The sequence below is a fragment of the Pipistrellus kuhlii genome, unplaced genomic scaffold (genome assembly GCF_014108245.1).
Source record: "Pipistrellus kuhlii isolate mPipKuh1 unplaced genomic scaffold, mPipKuh1.p scaffold_m20_p_1, whole genome shotgun sequence".
Lineage (NCBI taxonomy): Eukaryota > Metazoa > Chordata > Mammalia > Chiroptera > Vespertilionidae > Pipistrellus > Pipistrellus kuhlii.
Window position 1 is genome coordinate 168,351,482 of NW_023425404.1, and position 14,193 is coordinate 168,365,674.

Sequence of the window (14,193 nt, forward strand, 5' to 3'; positions counted from 1 at the left end):
TATGAAAAATGTCACTCAAAGTCTTCCTTGAACTTTGTTAGTTGAGGGGAAAAAAGGGACCTATTTCAAATTTATTTTTATTTGGAAATTAGAGGCCTGGTGCATGAAATTTATGCGTGGGTAGGGCCCATAGTCCTGGCTGATGATTAGGGCCGATCGAGGCCTTCTGGCTGCTGGCCAGTAACTTCCTTCGTTCCGTGCCACCCCCTTGTGGTCAGCACACGTCATATTGAGTGATGGAACTCCCAGTTGAACTCCCAAGGGGACACTGCACATTAGCCTTTTATATATGGAGATTATATATAGAGGTAATTTAAAATGAAAGGTTGCAATAATAGTATAAAGACCTCCCATAGTTCTTTACCCAGAGTCACCACTTTTTAATGTCTTGCCACATTTACTTTTATTCTCAAAGGCCTAAATTCTAAGCCTTATTAAAATATCCAGTGTCATTTGCTTTTATTCTGTATGATTTGATTTGATTTAATTTGTGTTTTATCTTTGGGGTTAGTCCCTTAATCTCTTCACATTGTTTTACTCACCTAAAATGTGAAGATAGTAATATTTATGGTTTTGGGTTGTTATAAGGATAAGTGAATTTTGCACACCAAGCATTTAGTACAGAACTGGGCACACAGCAAATGCTCAATAAATTTTAGGCTTTTGTTTATTCAACAGATAGTCTTTCAACAAGTATTTATTGAAAATCTTGCCGTTGTTCTTATTACGTTGTTGTTCTTTGATGACTGATAAATAATTTAATCCCAGGAGGAAAGCACTGGAAATAATAGTAAAAATTGTAATACATAGACACAGATGAAACAAAATGATATCTGAGCTTCACTTCAAAATAATTCGCAGGGGAAATACATAGGGGTGTAGAAGAAACAAGATTGTTGTAGCTGAGTGATGGGTACCTGAATTTTCATTACACTCTCCTCTTTTTTGTATAAGTTTGAAGTTTTCCATAATACAGAGTTTAAAAAAAGAACAAAGACACACCTCAAATTAACCACTCTCAAATGGCTAGGAAGTGTCACACTTCCTCAGAGTTTGGTTATTTAATTGGTTCTAAAAATAGTAGAATGAGACAATGAATCTTATTATTCTGACAGACACAGAAGTCATCTTCCTTTACCTTTACCATTAATTTGTCAGCCACTTTCCACTTTTTTTTTTTTAACTAATGAGCCTTGACACAAATTGTGTCTAGGTATTAACCCACTGGCTATAACTGAATAGTAAATTATTTATATCATGCTTATTCTATAATATAGACATTTGTAAAACCATTTATAAATGTGATTCTTAAATCTTCTCATCAACCTAGGCCTTAAGTAGTATGAATTTTTCAATGAAATGAAGCCAGTAGAGTTTAAATGTGTATTAGGAATGGCTGTATTTTGAGAGCTAAACAGCAAATTTTTCCTGAGTTTTTATAATTTTACTATGTTGCTTTGATATGAGGAAACAAGTCTAAACAATAGAGAAGTTGTAAAGTTGAATACTTTCTAAGTTAGAGGACTCTGAGCTTTTTTACTGGACCTCTGGACCTTGGCCTTCAATGACTTTCAGATGAGCAGGCACTTGCTCCACTTCCTCCAAAATTTTCCTCCATTAATTATCCTCTCTTCCAATTGTATCTTCAGTCTCTTTCCATGTTCTTACATTGCATGGTTTTGGGATAGTGTGATCTGCTGATATTCACTCTTAAAACACTACATAACTCTTCCCAGGCACAAAACTCTTGCAGTTGCACAAGAAGAGGACAAGAGGTGTTAAGACAATGTGGACAGAGAAAGCAGTGACTGCCCAATGTCCCAAGGATAGAGGCCATGAACTGTGAGGTTAATTTGCTTTTAAGGTGTTTTTCTTTAACATAGCTACCTCCAGGCATATGCTACAGGTTAAATGAGAGCAAAAATATTCCTATATAATAAAGCCTAATAATATGCTAAGTGTCTGGTCATCCAGTCAGCTGTTCAACCAATCAAAACATAATCCTACCTAATAAAAGTGTAATATGCAAATTAACTATCACTCCACTACATCCACCAGCCAATCAGAGCGAGTATGCAAATAAACTCAACAAAGATGGCTACAGCCACAGAGAGCAGGAGGGAGGCTTAGATTTCCCTGGCAATGGGGGAAGCCAAGCTTTCTGCCTGTCCTTGCTGGCCTAAGTCTCCACTCAAGGCTACGAAGTTTCAATTGTAGAAGGTAAACAAATCCAAAAAGAAATGGCAGCTGTCACGGAGCTGGAAAGAGTGGGAGGCTAGGGTTGCCTCTGGCAATGGAGGAAGCAAAGCTTTCTGCAAACCCTGGCTGGTTCAGGACTCCTCTCAAGGGTACTAAGTTTCAGTTATAGAAGATATATCCCAAGAAAAACTTAGCTACGTAATCCTGGGAAGGTTGGGTAGTCTTTCTGGGCTTCCCTGCTTTACGGCAGGATTCTTCTCACCACCACCCATCCCCCACCCCGCCCCCGATGTCTCCTTTCGTGTGGTGGGAACCTCCTTCCTGAACAGGTCTTGGGCTCTCTACTCCTCTCAGTCTTCCTACAGAAGGAATGATTTAATCTGATGGGTGTTTGGAGGGAGAAGATGGACAGCTATAGCTCAATGTCATTTCTCCTCTTTCTTTAGGAGCAAGCAGCCTGCTCTCCCTGTGCAGTAAGTTTTGCAAGGGTTTTGAGCCCCCAGGGAGGCCTGCATTGGTGCAGTGGGGTCCTGCATTGCCTGCAGATTTAAGCCCATTTCTTTATTATCTTTTTCAGTCATAAGGTGCTCTATCATTGTCTTATTTCTGAACTGGTTCAGCACTCAGTGCTATTTCATGGGCTTTCACCAATAATGAAGGATGAACGATATCCATTTTCTAAAAGTCCTTGTCCCTAGGAGTATGACTTTACATTCATCCTATTAAATGTCTTGAGGTTTGTTTCAGCCCATTCTTCATTACAGCCACAATTAGCATTAATTGGTACCCAGTGGTCTGGAGGAGTTAATTCATGTCCTGACCCAATTAGCTAACTCTGAGGAAGTGATGCTGGCCCTGCAGTACATTCTAGAAAAAAGAATGCAATATGCTGGAATGTTGCCACATTATTATTCTCAATGTTATTCTCTAATTATACTATTCTCAATGCCATTTTACAATTACATGGAAGCTCCCATTAGTAAAATGCCATTTCGCAGAGAGACTTGAAATCAGATCTGCTCTGTATTCCATTCTACTCTATCATAATTAATGTCACAGAAGATAATATGCTACACATTTGGCGTATCCTTTGAAAAGTATGTCCAAGGTGCCTGTCATGTAACAAGTGCAGAAGTTAATGATATACATCAACGATGGTGATATGTCAAAGTGTTAGTAGTTTATATTTGCTGAGTGCTGTGTGTGATTCAAGGAGCTCTTTATTTAGCAGTAATTATTTATGACCTATGTACCTAAAAGAGTTAGAAATACCAAATTAAATAACTGCTCACATGCTTATTTGGGTTAAAATAATACAATTACAGTTCATTTTTAAGTGTTTAAAAGATGAAATTTAACTCTGATGTTGCTCATGGATATACTAAATATTTGTTTTACTTAAATTCCATACTGAGGTGCTTTGATTCGAGCACCTATTATTATTGTAATTACTATCAATAGTAATAGTAAAACCTCACCTACATGATTCAGTCTAGTAGATAAAGTATCATCTTGATTTAACCGAACATGCTTTCAAGGACCCAAAATGATAGGAGTTAGGCAAAGGACTCTGGAGACCTTTAGTGAGGGGATTGAAATTAATGAAAATTTCCAAATATGTATCAAGATCAAAAAGCATGTTCTTAAATAAACTCTGTGCGACTGGTCACCTTTCCTCAAATCAATAAGTTGTAAGAAGTGGGTTTTTAGGATGAAATTCGTAATTCTGGATATGACAGCATATTTAAATTACTTGTGATGCACCCGAATTTGTACTAATAGGAATCATTCCAGTTTTAATTCTAGAAACAAAAACGTGTTTTCTCTCTCTTATCTGAGCAATGAATGCAGAGTTCTGGCCCCTCCTTTCTCCTATTTCCTAAGGTATCTCCTCTCTGGTCCTACTATGCTCTACTTCTGGCCCATTGAAGGGTCTGAGCAGAAATGCCTGCCTTTTATAGTAATCTGAGAATGACTAACCTTTAAAAAAATTCCTGAACTATTTGGATTTTTTAACAGGATATGTGCGAGCCCAGAGCAACTGCTATTCCTAGGATTTCTGGCTAGATGACGAGGCAAATTTCAAAGATCCAGGTAGCGAGGGAGAAAGAGTTGGAGATTTTGCAGACTGCCTTGTTGGCAGTTCCTCACCAGGTTGCCACTTGTTGCTGATGCTTCTTTTCTTCCCCTTCAAACCCTACAGTTTTTCTAGTATCTCTAGGATTATTCCCCCTGGCTCCCTGGCAACCACAGGAGAGAGATACTTGGGTGAGGAGCAGAGAGTGTAGCTTAGTGATGTGGCTCCTTGTGTGGATGGACTGGCAGTCAGCTTGCCATATTTCTGTGGACTTCGGTGCTTTTTAAAGGCCCCAAACTGCTATAATCAGAATAAACCTTTTTTGAAGTCCTATTTATAATTTTAATTTAATTTAGTACATTTTTCTTCATTCCCCAAACATGAATTTATATCTCATAGTTTCTCTGGGTCTTTCCTTCCCTTTTTAATAGAGGGGGCCAAGTTAAATTATATCCAGCAATTACCTTCATCACAAACTCAGAACCAATCTAAAATAGTGAGCAATCACAAAACACAGGCAAGTAAAACATAATCCATAATCTGCAGTTTCTTAGGTGCTGTGCTTGAGGAATAAGGAATAAGTAACAAACTGAGTTTGACTACAAGGATGGGCAGATATGCACACACTCCTGTATGCTGTTCTGTTTCTCTTCCATTCTGTTGCCGTCATCGCTTTTAATCGTAAGGCTGCTGGGTTCTGTTGAAATGCCTTTTACATCCATCTCCTCTTCACGCCCACTCCCTGAATCAGTCCTGAGTGTGCACAATAGCTCCTGTCTTCTGGCTTACTCTTCTCCCATCCAGCTTCCCACATTGCATTAGAGTGATCTTTCTAAAACACAGGTTTTCTAAACCACAGATCTTACCAAGGCATCTACCCACTTGAAACTCTTGATGGTTTATTATCACCCTCTGAATATATCTTAGCACAGTAAACAAAGCCCCTTTATAATCTTGCTGAGCCCATCTCTCCAGATTTACCTCCATTCATTCTCCCCCACAGATTTCTCACTGTGCACCTCCTTCCTCTGTTCCATCTGACCTGCCTTTTCCTCTGCCTGGAATTCCTCTTCTCCTTGGGGCCACCTGAGCTGCCCCCTCTGAAGCAGAAATAAGCATTCCCTCTGTTCCCTTATATTTTATTCTAGAGGTCCAGTGCATGAAAATTCGTGCACTGGGGGGGGGGGGGGGGGGGGGGGAGGGGCGGGGAATCCCTCAGCCTGGCCTGTACCCTCTCATAATCTGGGATTCCTAGGCCTGGTCTAAGATCAGGGCCTATAGGGGCTTTCCTTCCCCAGGCTGCAGGCAGCTGGCCCCACCCCCGCTGCTGCCATTGTTTGCCATCTGTGCAGCAATGCCCCTGGTGGCCTCCCTCTGCAGGCAACAGGCTGGGGTGCAATGGCTTGGCTGGCCTGGGCCTCCCTCTTTCTTTGCTGGGGGGCAGAGCCAGCCCTGTGAGTGGCTGTGTTCTGCCTACCTGATCACCCCTAACTGCTGGTCTGCCCACCTGATATCCCTAACCATTTGCCTGCCTACCTGATCACTCCTAACCTCTGGTCTGCCTACCTGATCACTCCTAACCCCTCTGCCTGCCTGCCTGATTGCTCCTATCTGCTTGCTTGGGGGCAGGGCCAGCACTGACTTCCAGTTGGTCAGCCTCTTGTTCTTACTGGTTGTTATGTCCCAGGGTTTTTATATATTAGGATAATACTAACCATTGCAATTTTTATAACATCTAACTTATTCTTATAATTATTTTTATTTGCTTCTCTGTATTCCAACTTAAGAAACGAGCTCTATCAAGGCAGGGACTTCATTGTTATGGAATATAAAAGATGCACAAAATATCAAGATCAAATATTGGGAAACGTTGAGATTGAGTTGAGTCAACTTAAGTAAAACATAACAGGCAGAAATAGTCATCTAGAAATAACTCACTAAAATCCTAATAAATTAAACTGTTTACAGGACACACAAAACATCTTTCCCATGTCTTCCATTAGAGCCTTAAATAAGAGTAGTCAAATAAAACAATTAGAAATTCAGGAAATCGGAGAACATGGCAACTTAGGCATAAAAAGAGAAAATAACATTTTATAATATTTTACACTAATGAAAATGATGAAACTATCATTTGTTTGATGTCTATTCGCCATGACATTTTCTATAAGACATTGCATTAGTTTATTTAGTCTACCGTTGAGCACCCGCTATGCAGTAAGACTTGTGTTGGCATGGTCAGGCAACAGAAAGTGAAGACCTGTCTTTGCCCTTGGGAAGCCTTCACCAGTTCCTGACATGGACGGTGTCCTCAATATTGGAACTGCTGGGCCCCCAACGATATAGTTGCTAGTGAAAAGACCCTTGTTGCAACACAAGCCTCTATCCTTTTAGCCATTGTGTTTCTTTTCGAAAGGAACATCTTAATGGCCTCATGGATAGGGCACTAATCCCTTCTACAGGCGTAGCAGGTCCAGGTCCCAGCAAGGATGCCAAGTGCCGTATTTTTCGGACCATAAGACGCTCCGGACCATAAGACGCACCAGTTTTTAGAGAAGGGAAATGAAGAAAAAAAGATTCTGAAACAAATAGTGTCCTAAAATATTTTATGTGCATTAAAACCCAACATCACAGTCATAAATACATGTAATCAACCCTGTAAAGTAAACAGCAGCATTTAGAACCATTTTAGAGCCGGGCAAGCACACAGAGACCACACAGAGCCGGGCAAGTAAAAAAACTTTTTTTTTTTAAAGTATATGTGTAGGCTATATTTGGACCATAAGACGCAGGGACTTTTCCCCCCCACTTCTGGGGGGAAAAAAGTGCGTCTTATGATCCGAAAAATACGGTAATTGCTGTAGAAAGGCACTAACACATGCTGGGGGGAAGTGGGGAGGCCATGGGGGTTGAGTAACATCTTCAGAGTAGGCGTAGGTTTATGCTTGCCTTGGAAAGTCTGGGCTCTTCATATGGTACTGGCGCTTTCTGCGTGCATGTGTGTGTGTGTGTGTGTGTGTGTGTGTGTGTGTGTGTTTGTTTTAATAATACAGCCATTTTTATTTATTTATATTTTATTGATTTTTTTTTCTTTTTACAGAAAGGAAGGGAGAGGGATAGAGAGTTAGAAACATCGATGAGAGAGGAACATCAATTAGCTGCCTCCTGCACACCCCCTACTGGGGATGCACCCACAACCACGGTACATGCCTTTGACTGGAATCGAACCTGGGACCCTTCAGTCCTCAGGCTGATGCTCTATCAACTTAGCCAAACCAGTTTCGGCTGCCTGTGTGTTTTGAGAACGTTTTCTTTTGTACATGGTTTTCCACTTTACAATGAATGTGGGTAATATTGTCCAGTTTGAAAGTACAGAGGCCATATGGGTGGGGGTGGCTTGGCTAGTTTTCCAGGCAAGACCTCATAGATGGTCTTTCCATCTATGGTGAAATCACCAGATTCCCTAATCTTAGCTTTGTGACCTAGGCTCTTCACTTTCTCAGCCTGCTAAAAGTCTCCTGACCTCCATGATCTAACTAAAACTAAAAACGCTGGCCAAATGATCCATTATGATGGGGGCTGCTCTCTCATGGTGACATGTTTACATCTGCCCTCCAGGAAAGTCCTCCTGGTTTCAAAATATCTGAAAGCCATTGTGGACGTAAGTCAGTTCGCTGCTCTTTCAGCATGAAACCAAAGCAAAGGGAGGGTGTTAGATGGCTGAAGTCTCAGAAAACAGTCATTTCTAACTCAGAGCAGGTTTCCGCCCTGAAGTAGCCATTGCCTTAGGGTTGGTATTTTCTCCCTGGACCCTGTGAGATGGGCATTGCCAACTTTAGTTGTCCTGATCCCCATTTCCATATATTTATGTAGACTACCCTCTCATATTGCAACATTTTATTTTTATTAAGAGGAGTTAATATCACACAGATACATTCTCTCTTCTTGTTTGGGGGCAAGAATCCTTATTTATTTACTTTTCAATTTGGCGACCTTTGCATGTGTGTTGCCTTTTTTCAATCAAGCCGTTTTCTTACCCCCGTCCCCCCTTCCTTACCTTCACCAGACTGTCCTCATATACGTGGCTATCTTGAATGGGGTAAATCAGACAGCTCTAGGCAAAAAGTTATTTTTGAAACTTGCATTTTCCTTATTGAAATGGCCGTGAAAACACTGCTGGGGGAAATTAGGAAATAACATAGCACTATTCCGCACAAGCCTTTACCTGGATTTCAGCCGTTTATATTTTGCTCCTATATTGGTTTGTTCTTCCTAAAACTCCCTTATGAAAACCTAGAAGAGATCTCTAGACCACAAACACAGTTGTGTCAGATGGCTATTCAAGTTCTTAATATCTTTTTTCCCTTTGGGGTGTACTTTCCCAGACACTATCTGCCGACTTCCTTATTAACTTGGTCTTTAAATGCCCTTATATTTATTTGGCTTATATCCATGACTAAAGGCCATGCTCTCCATTTGCAGTCTGTGCTCAATTTGTTAAAACCTTCTTAAAAAAAAAAAAAAAAAAAAAAAAAAGGTTTCGTGTTCATCATGGATATTCACCTATTCCTTGAAGTTATAACCTCATCTATAATGCAAACGTAATACCAGAGCTAACCTATATTAGATTTTTTTTTAATCCATTGCTTCAGTCTCATATTACTTTCAGGCTCCCAACCATCTATATTCTTTAGTTCCAAAGGTAAGGAGTTCGTGTTGTATCCTAGGAGTTAAAGAAGCTCTTACTCTCCAGTGAGAATGATTGGAAACCTCCCAAAATGTTGGCTTACGTTCCTCCTCCACAGCCCTGGAGGATTTCAGAGTGGCATTGTAGCAGATGCTGCCAGGGTCTCACCCAGATTCCTCCCCCTGCCACTTCAGCTCACTCTAGTCCACTTCCAGCTGCCAGTGTCTGCACCGGTTGCTTGAGGGCTTTTCCAGAGCTATGCTCTCTGCCCAGATTGGAAGGAGCAGGCTAGAAGGAAGGAAGGGAGAATATCCCTGAATACCCTCAGCCAAGGCCTGGTGGGACCTTTCCTCTAGGGTGGGTAACTTTGGAGTGTGTGTTACGGTTCCTCCCGGTTCCTGGCACCACTAAGCTCCAGCTGCCCACATGCTAGCTGGCTCGATAACACAGCCTTGACTGCTCCCTTCCTTTCCCTGGCTCACCTCCTCATTCCCTACCAGTGCTTTCTGCACCTCACGAGTAAACTGCTTGCACTTGGCTCCATGTCTCAGGGTTTTCTTCTGAGCTCAAGGTGTGATGCAATGGAGAAGGGAAAGCTTCCTAGCTTTAGGACCAATCAGTATCCAGAAGCTGATGAACTATAATATAGGACAGTGTCTGATACTTAATAATAATTGTTTTATGAATGCTTTCCAAAATATTTTCACATGTGTTCTCCCACTCAAGGATTGTCAATCCATGGGGAGAGGTTGACATATAAACCATGAGGGTTTAATACACTGTAGTTAGTGCTCTAAGGGAGATGTGAGGAGTTTTCTGTGGGAAAACAGAGGTGAGCCAACCATTCATCAGGATGGGATTGGAGGTGAAGGAATGATTTCAGAGAACATTTTATTGATGGGGTGATATTAGATAGGGAAATTGGAAAAGGGCATTTCAAGAGAAAGAACTTGGAGAGGGGAGAGAGGAAGAGAGAGAGAAAGAGAGAGAGAGAGAGAAAGAAAGAGAGAGAGAGAGAGAGAGAGAGAGAGAGAGAGAGAGAGAGAGAGCGCGCTGAACAAGCTGTGAATACTGCCTCAGTGAGGGAACAATGAGCAGAAGCCTGGGTGTTGGGGAGCAGTGACTGGGGTGAGATGGGAGGAGGCCTCCAATGCCATGCTGATGGGAGTTGTCCTCTTCCTGAAAGTGGCAGGGTGACATCAAAGGTTATTAAGCAAAGGAATAGCAGGATCAGCTCTCTGTACTAGCAAGTCTTGTTCCCAGATTTATATGGAATAACTACAGATACTTCAGGCTGTTTTTGGAGCTCAGGTTATAGATGGGGCAGGAAAAGGTGGGTAAGCATGTGGATGCCTTTATTGAATCCCAGCCTACTAATCATGTGATACAAATTATGTGATACCAGTCGTGCCACTTACTCATCATGTGACACAAATAGATAACATTTACCGAGCCTACTAAGTGCCCCCCGGCACAGTTCTGATGCTTTGCTTGTACTAAATAATTTAGTCCTTTGTTTTTCAAAGTCTTCATTTATATTGATACAATGGAGATAACATTATTTCATGTCCAAAAAAAAAGTATTATTTTATGGCAATATTTCATGAGGCTGCTTTGCAGAATAATTACATAGATAAGTTTATTTGTATAAACTCCTTAGAACAGTGCCTTAAAACATAGGCAATGGGCGCTGAATAAATGCTCTTGTTGTTATACTCCCCTCTGCTCTCTGAAGACCTCACACGAAGGGGGGAATCTATGGTTTTCTGAGTTTCCCTGCATCTGAATTCAGGCATTACTGAACAGGGCCCCTGACAGGCACCTGCCCGAGGTGAAGGATGGGTAGGAGGCTAATGTGGTGCAACATCACATACCCTGTTTCCCCGAAAATAAGGTAGTGTCTTACATTAATTTTTGCTCTCAAAGATGCACTAGGTCTTATTTTCAGGGGATGTCTTATTTTTCCATGAAGAAGAATACGGTACACATTCATTGTTAAATGAAAATAAAGGAAATTTATTACTTGTATATGGTACGGTAGTACGGTAGTTGTCAACACAAACCAGACAAACTGTGAATCCTACAGTATCAAGAATTTACTCATTTATTCAATGACAATCATGTCATCATCTTCTGGAACACCATCATAACAATCCAATTCCTGAATTTCCTGGTGAATTTCTTGTGACTCCATTTCTTTCAGAATCAGTGGACCAAATCTCTCATGTTTAGCAATAGCATTCTGAGACAGAGCCTAGGGGGGCCTTATTTTCAGGGGGATGCCTTATATTTCACTCAGAAGGAAACCTGTAAGTAGGTCTTATTTTCGGAGGATGTCTTATTTTTGGGGAAACACAGTAGTCTTACTTCCCTTATGGAGCTCTAAGTATTCTGTCCTCCGAAAAAGCTCTGTTCAACCTGCAGCAGAGTCTGTGCAGAGCTGTCCTTCAGCGGAGGTGCTGAAGAAGTTAGAATAAGTTCTTCAACAACCAAGGCACCTAGGCAGTGTTTGAAATGTCAAAATCCAGGAGGAAAAAAGGAGCATAAAGCTGGCAGCAAGCCCCAGGGTCAGAATTGGGAGCAATGTCTGTCTGGTGTGTCTGACTCCACAGCTTCTGCTCCACTGTCTGTGGAGCTCTCGGTGGAGCCTGCAGTGAGCAACCAGGAAGTGGCCAGGCAGAGAAGAGTCACATGGCTTTGATTATCTGTAAAAAGGGTTGCTGAGCTTCTTCTGGAGAGACCTGATCCCTGAAGCTTTAGGTTCTGGTGATGAATGTCCCATTTGAATGAGGTATGACATCTTGAGGGACAGTGGAGACTATGGAATAAAAAGTCATTAGGCTTCTTATCCAGGCAGCTGATGAAAGTGCAGATTCAGAATTATGAGTGTGGGCTGTAGGCACCCATGACGATTTTGGTTTAGAACCCAACTTTCAGAATTCTGGATACAAATGAGGTATGGAAACAGAGAGGTGCAGTGATATTTTGATTTAATTTTTGTACTCATGGTTTGAAGTAATTGTAATTCTTTCAGAAAAGCACTACTTGCTTCTATGTATCCTTCCTGATTTTTATCTTTTTCACTGACTCTTCCATCCTGAGGCAAGCAGAAGTGGTGGAACTCAACTTTCTCAATAAAACGTGATGAACAGCATGAACTGTTTCATGCTCACAAGGAACAGTTGGGCCATTTTCAGGTTTCCTTAAAACAATGGTAGAAGACTTCTCACCATTGATTGTGTCTATATCTATTGATTATTTCAGTACATATCCTTGCCTTGTGTGTGTGTGTGTGTGTGTGTGTGTGTGTGTGTACATCTTTGATATCATATGTATGCTGGTCTGAAGCCTGTTCACTTTTTTGAATGATATATTATATTTAAAACTACTTTTGATATTCACCTAACCTTAAATTTAAAAAGCAAAGGTGTGAGATGTAATTTTGCAATTTTGTGCTCCCTTGTATCATATAGGCAATAAATGACATTTTTAATTTATGTGCTCTAGTCTTACTTTTTAAATTCAAACTTAAGTATTTTAAAAATAATAGATATAAACAACTTTTTATTGTTTGCTTTCTTCATAACAAAGTATAATAAAAAAGAATTTACTTGTGTGAACATCCTGGAAATTAAATTACTGCTTTTTACTACACTTATGGTTAACATTTTTGTTATTTTAGGTAAAATCTAAAACATTAGCAAGTTAAGTACCAACTTAGGAAATAATATTATCAATAAAGTAAGAAGCATACCTTAGAATCCCCCATGCTAGTTATATCAGTTATACCAAGTTACAAAAATAAAAATGATTCAATTCTCACCACACAGCATCAGAAACCATCTGACTCTCCCTTTGGTCCATCTGGGGAGCATTTCTATGTCCTACAAACAATTACTAGTATATAGGAGCAGCCTTACAAACTTATAGAATAAAATGTTGGTTATAATATCTATTTAACAAGAGGTGAGTCTGTGAGTTTATGTGTTTAAAAACATATACTTAGGCATCTTATGGCCTTGCTACTCAAAGTGTGGACCCTGGACCAGCAGTATCCAGATTAGCTGGGAGCTTGTTAGAAATGCAGAATCTTGGGCCCTATTCTAGATCTTCTGAGTCTGAATCTACATTTTAATAACATCCTTACTCACTCATATGCACATTAAAGTTTAAAAATGGTTGCATTGAGGAGATAAAATATGTACTGAAAGAATACTTTTTTCAAGGCTGTTCCTATCTAATTGTTTATAGGACTTAGAAATGCCCCCAACATGGGCAAAGAGAGAGTCAGGTGGTCTCTCTCCTCTTTACCATATTGATTCTCAAAATACTGAGAGGTCTCTGTCTCATGTGGGGTTATCAGACCTCCTTGGTTTGATTCCTGTCTTTACCGTTATAATCTCTCTAAAACCTCAGTTTCTCTACCTGTATAAAAAGAATGATAGTATCCCATACAGTTATGAAGATTAAATTAATTAATATTTATACTTATACTAGAAAGCTACTAGAACTTTAGTCAGTGCTCAAAAATAATGCATTGCATCATTATTAGGGTCTGAGTTTTATAAGCACTTATCTTAAAATTTCAAGTCATCCTCTAAGGCTGTTGTTGATGGCAGAATGATCCAGAGACAAGGCTGCTCAGCTTAGAGAGCCTGGGATGGATGGCATATCTAGGCCTGGCATAGGCCTGTCATTTAGTAGCTTAGTGCCCAAGTGTAATGATCCTGGGATATTAATTATTGACCTCTTTTACTAAATTCCATATGCTAAAAGGGACAGAAGATTTTTAGCCAATTCCCTGAAACCTTGTTTTCTTTATAGAAACAAAGCCTGTTGAGTAAAGTGAAAACCCTGTTAATTTATCTTTATTTTTTTATTATATAAGTTGATGCCATTAATAGAATAAACTGTGACACCTCTCATTTCCCTCTTTACTTCCTATAAATAACTGTTTTTAGTAGAGTTAAGAAGATAGACTGAGTGAAATGTAAATGGCAGGACCCAGCTTTCATCCTTCACCAACGATTTGTAAGAAAGAAATGTGGCCTGGACAGTGTGGCTCAGTGGCTAAGGACTTTTGAACTGGCAGGTCACAGTTTGATTCCTGGTCAGGGCACATGCCTGGGTTGCTGGCTCAATTCCCAGTGGAGGGAGAGGAGGCATGCAGGAGGCAGCCAATCAATGATTCTCTCTCATCATTGAGGTTTCTATATGAAATTAATTTGTT